The 5932-nt window shown below is 40.2% G+C and overlaps 1 long non-coding RNA gene across 1 annotated transcript in view; it reads left to right on the forward strand.

Annotated features, from left to right (window-relative positions):
• Window positions 1-5245, forward strand: part of LOC309862751 — a 20364-nt gene extending 15119 nt beyond the window's left edge. Inside the window, exon 3 of the long non-coding RNA XR_014310694.1 lies at window positions 3877-5245. This is a non-coding gene — a long non-coding RNA (uncharacterized lncRNA). The remainder of the gene's footprint in view (window positions 1-3876) is intronic.
• The last annotated feature ends 687 nt before the right edge of the window (window positions 5246-5932 follow it).

A 5932-nucleotide genomic window follows, 5' to 3' on the forward strand; every position in this document is an offset into this window, starting at 1 on the left:
ACACCATGTGTTAGAGATCAACTAAAGTGTCCATCTAGTCTTTATTTCCTATCCTATGCAATGCTCAGATAATATCTAAGTATTAACGACATTGTTGCAGGTATCAGCTGAAAGGTGGAAGTTTTAATCAACCCAAGTATTCTTAGGTTCTGGGGCTAGCATCGTATACTTGGTGATTACAGAGTGAAGAGACAGACAATAGAAGGGGCTTATTCTCAGCTAATATGAGTGGGTAACCTGTTTTGTATCTGCAGAAACTCTTTTGATTTTTTTTTTCCTTTGTTCTTTGGAATTCCTCCATGAATATTTTTCAGTTTTCCTGCTTTAGATTCAGTGACTTTCTAAGGTTCTGGGTATTTTTCTAACGTTCTTTAGGTTGGTTTCCTAACTCACTAATTTGCTTCTCAGCTCTGTCCATTATGCTATTAGCTCATAACTGAGTTTTTATTTTTCCAATTACATTTAAAATTTGTCATGGATGCAATATCTTCTTAAATCTCTCCAAATATAATAATTACACTCGTGAGGTAGACACTCTGTGGGTGAACAATCTTGCCTCTCTCTGTTCTAGATGTTGTAATTCATAAAAACCTGCACCTGGATGTGGCTATAAACTCTAATTCTTGGCCAAGTCTGTTGGGGCTGTCTTTCTATTTCCTTTCTTTTCATTCAGAGGATGTAGTTATGTGATCTGGAGTTTCAGCAGCTATCTTGCCACCATCAGGACAAAATCCAGACTGAATGGCAGAGCAGAAAAATGGAAAGAATATGGATCCTGATGATATCAATGAAATGCTATCAATGAGTGGCCTCGGGTTACCGCCCTTCTTTTTTTTCTATATATATCAAAAGCAAACCTGATTTTCAGTTCACTTTTAGTTGCATTTGCATAGCCGTTTGCAATCGGAATGTAACGGATTCCTAAATTCTTTACTGATTACTCTACTAGCTTATTTTTATTAGTTTTATTAGGTCTTCTGATTATTGAGTTTGGTGCTCCTCTCATGGTGTGGACTCTCTTCAAGTAATTATAATTCTTGTTTGACTGCTCATCTCTTTAATTAAGAATCCCAGCCTGTCTATCTGTAGAGATTACCTTGTTTTGTCAATAATGACCATTAGGGAGAGATAAAATATTTCTGAGGAGAGACAGCCACAGGTCCTTGGCATGGGGTCATTTATCTTCCCCATCAGTAACCACCAGAGGCCCCGGTACTGCTTTGCTGACACAGCCCCAAACCTCTGTTGGAATGAGTAAAGGCCACAGGTGCCTAGGATTTGGCATCGGTGGGGTGGGGAAGGAACACAGGGAGGCAGAAGAGGGGTCAGCCCTGCCCAGGTGTTCTAAGGAAGCCACCTAAATTAATCACCAAGGGCTTCTCAGTCCCCCATCCCTAAACAGCCCCCCACTTTTCTTTAATAAGGTATTCTTTTTCCTCAACTTCTTCCACCCGAGTAGACATAAGATTTTTAGTTTTCTCTTATATTCTGCTTTGAGTATCACAATCCAGTGTGCTTTCTATTCTTCAGTAGTGTTTCCATTATTATTATTATTATTTTTTGTGGGTGTGATGCTTTCTTCTGTTTTGGGGCTAATGTAGATTTATTCCTTTTGAACTAGGGGTTCTCAAAACTTAATTTGGGTCAGAATCACCTGGAGGTCTTGCTAAAACAGATTCCTTGGTCCTCTACTCCAGCGTTCTAGTAGATGCGGAGAGAAGTAAGAGAAATTTGCATTTCTTATATGTTCCTGGGAGATGCTGATGCTGTTAGCTCAGGGAACCACACTTTGAGAACCACTACCTTAAAATATATCTTTTGGGCAGGTGGCTCAGTCGGCTAAGGGTCTGCCTTTGGCTCAGGTCATTATCCCAGGGTATTGGGATCAAGCCCTGAATGGGGCTCCCTGCCCTAGGGAGTCTGCTTCTTCCTCTGCCCCTCCCCCCACTTGTGCCTCTGCCCCTCGCCCTACTTGTGTGAATGCTTGCATGCTTTCTCTTACAAAAATAAATAATTTAAAATATATCTTTCACTTAATGAAACTTTGGAAAACAGGTGTATACATGTGATTAGTTTACTGTATTAATCCAATCTCAAAAAGTTTGGTTCACTTCAAACACATTTTATTTTCTAAAAGCAGTGATTTTGATAATTAGATATGAAAAGCTGAGGGGCAGACCAAGTAAAATGCTTGTTCAAAAGTGGTTTTTTTTGTTTTGTTTTGTTTTTTGTTTTTTGTTTTTTGAGAGAGAGAGAATGTGGGGTAGGGGCAGAAGAAGAGGGGAGAGAGAATCTTAAGTAGGCTCCACACCCAGCACGGAGCCCAACACAGGCTTGATCTCACAACCCTGAAATCATGACCTGAGCCAAAATCAGGAGTCTGATGCTTAACCAACAGATCCACCCGTGCGCCTCTAATTTTAAATAACTCCCTCCATGCTTCTTGTCCATTTAAAAATTATTCCTGGGTGGCTCAGTGGGTTAAGCCACTGCCTTTGGCTCAGGTCATGATCCCAGGGTCCTGGGATCGAGTCCTGAATTGGGCTCTCTGCTCAGCAGGGAGCCTGCTTCCCTCTCTCTCTCTCTGCCTGCCTCTCCATCTACTTGTGATTTCTGTCAAATAAATAAATAAATAAAATCTTAAAAAAAAAATATTCCAAGTCTGTTGCTCCTTAGTAATCCTATACCCACCATTGCCTTCCAGAATGCAATGTTTTCATAGTTCAGATTTTAAGTGAAGAAAAAAAAAAACCCTAGTGTGTGTGTGTGTGTGTGTGCGCGCGTGTGCGTGTGAGAGAGAATCTACTTTGGTATCTTTGCATATAAAAATATGTAGTATTTATGGACAAAGAAGAATTTGAATATCTAAACGTTGTCTCACAAATTTACATTTCTTTAAGAGTAAAGGCCCCCAACTGTCACCTATCAGGCACATTCTACAGGTTAGCCTGAGACTGACTCAAGATAATCTAACCATCTACTTAAAGCCAAACCACTCACAGTTTTCCCAACGTAGCCACTGGTACCTGAGAAATCCAAACAGAAGGATGAGGCTAAATATATATCGGTTCCTTTTGTCTCATTCCTGTTTCTCCTTTCTTCTTAGGAATTTATTTTCAGGCCCAGGCACATGATTACATGCTGGTTTTCAAGATTGAAAACCTTCTGCTGTGCATTTAGAGAATGGGTTTAAATACATGAATGCATTTAGAAGAATTACTTGTATGCGTGTGCCTGGAGGGCACAGAATTTAATACACATAGTAACCTGCATGGTTTATTTTAACCTTGAGGCTTCTCTCCTTCCTTCTAACAAGACAACCTTCCTTCCTTCGGAGTCTCCTTAACTTAAGTATTTGAACGTGCTCTGAGGTTATATTATTCCCACTACCTGTCATTGAGTGCTGAGCTCAAACACTGCTTATTTTCAGCTCTAACTACTTTAATTTAAATTTGCAAGTAATTATTACCCCCTCGAATTTGAAATGCACATTCCTTTAAGTGCAAAAATCACACTCAAGTGAATCAGCTTAGGTGTAAATATAAACAACCTTAGAGTAAAGGAAATCTAAATTAACCAATCTTGTATTAGCTGTAATCTGAACATATCACACATGTATTTTAGGCTACAACATTCCTGCTATAACCTAACAACTAAAAATACTACCTGTGTGCTTGAGGGTAAGTTATGACTGTCATGGGAACCATAATTTTGAACTTGAGATTTGTGGGCATAAATCTCAATTCTGTTTCTGCTTAAGCCTTAACTTAGACAGAAAAGAATGTTTGAGAGGCTTCTTTGCATATTGTAATGATAGCATGTGGCCTGGCTGTGAGCTGTTGAAACCACCATCTTTTTTTTTTTTTTTTTTTTCAGATATCACTATATATGAAGATGTCACCTAAGAGAGGACACCAGCTAGATATTGCTGACCTTCTGATTGCCTGACTGCCATGTAAATACCTGGGAAGGGCCAGATTAAATGGTCATTGATGCGTGAGAATTTCCTAAGTGAAAGAAATGAAGAAAGAAGAGTAATATCATCTTGGAAGTCTTTGTAAACTATTTAGAGAAAAATAGTACAGCTGACTCTTGAACAACATGGGTTTGAACTCTATGGGTCTATACTTACACTTGGATGCAGAGAGCAAGATGGAATCACTCGTGTCAAGCAGCCAAGGGTGGTGCAGCTCCGACCAGATAGCGCCCAAACCAGCACAGGCTAATGACACCCAGAACGGATAACAAGTAGAACCAGAGCAGGTTTGCTAAGGCCAAAGCAGGATTAAATTCCTTTATAGAAGAGAGATTTTTGCAGCAAACTGCCAGACTCTCCTGACACTGACCCTTTCAGGTCTCACCACATCAAAAAGGCAACTGCCACAGAAGGCTCTACCCAACTGATGTTGGAACATAACAGAGATGCTCCACGGCTTGAACATAATTAGCTGCACAGGGTGAGAGCCGACCCTGACCTGACGGAGACCCCATCTCAACAGTGTGCTCATGGATGGACTTCGAGTTGAGTTCGTTAGCTTCTTACTCCTTGTTGGATCTTGTTTGTTGTGTGACTTTATATGGTCCTGTGCTTTTTGTGATGTGTATGAAGCCAAGTTAAATGCCGAGTGACAGGTCTTTGAGTTTGGAATCCTGAAGCCGCTTTGCAATTACGTTAGCCTTGCTTTATGATTGAATGAAGCTGACACTATGGAAAGACACAACTTGTGTGTGTGCCTTCATAGCGTGCTCCACAATAGGATTGCTTCTGCACATCGTGGAAGAGGGTGAGGTCACCACTTTGCTTTTGCTTCTTCAAGAGATGCTGGGGTGCCCTTGTGCTTCTCTTTTGTCAGCACAAAAGAAGTGAGGAAGTGACATATGCCCTCTTGAGCTCCATTGTCACGTTGGAAATAGAAGCCCAGAGAGAGGTGGTATAAGAGGCCTGCCAATGCATGTTCACCAGGTGGAATAATTCTGACATGTGGTCCATCGGCAGTAAAGAGCTAAACTCGAAAAACAGTGCTGGCTGGTCTTGGTGGCAGAGGGTGGCTGAGATGGTTTGGAAGGTTGTAAGTGGAAGAGAGACTGGAGGGTGATTGAGGGGTGGAAGAAGGGATGCTCCTGGCTCTGTCCATTCAGGTGCTACTAAAGCAAGAGATAGACCTGCAGGACCTCCAGGCACACTTCCTATGTGTGAACTTTTTACATTGCAGTGCTGGAAATGTATTTTCCTTCCTTATGATTTTCTTAGTATTTTTTTCTCAACGTTTTTTTCTCTAGCTTCCTTTATTATAAGAATACAGTATATAATTTACATAACGTGTAAAATATGTGTTAATTACCTATAATGTTAGCAAGGTTTCTGATCAACAGCAGGCTTCTAGTAGTTAACTTCTGAGGGAGTCAGAAGTTACATGTAGAGTTTGGACAGCATTAGAGTTGGCACCCCCGATTCCTGTGTTGTTCAAGGGTCAACTGTATTATCTTGAGAACAGCTATGAGTATAAACAGTGGTGGCTTCTCACTCTGTTTTGTTTGAAGAATTTAGAACATCAAGCTGTGGCTCTGGAAAAGGAGTTTAATCTCTCAGAACACCAGTATCCTTACTCATAAAGAGAAGGTAATGATACTTACTTTTCAGGGTTTTTGTGAAGATTGAATGAGATAATATGAGTAAGGTGCTTGACACATGGCTTGTGCATGCCATACATAAGCACTTCAAAAGGAATGGCTCGTATATTGAAGAAACTGAATCAAAGCAAGAGAATAATGATTACCAAAAAGATATAAGCCAAATCTGGGCTAATCCCACATGTGTGTTTTAATAAACAATGCTTTAAAGAGTCATTTAAAAAATCACATTAAAATATATATAACTGAGGAAGGAGAGCGAATGAATATTTACTGGAGCAATCACTTTGTGTCAAATTCT

Source organism: Mustela nivalis (assembly GCF_964662115.1).
Source record: "Mustela nivalis genome assembly, chromosome: 4".
Lineage (NCBI taxonomy): Eukaryota > Metazoa > Chordata > Mammalia > Carnivora > Mustelidae > Mustela > Mustela nivalis.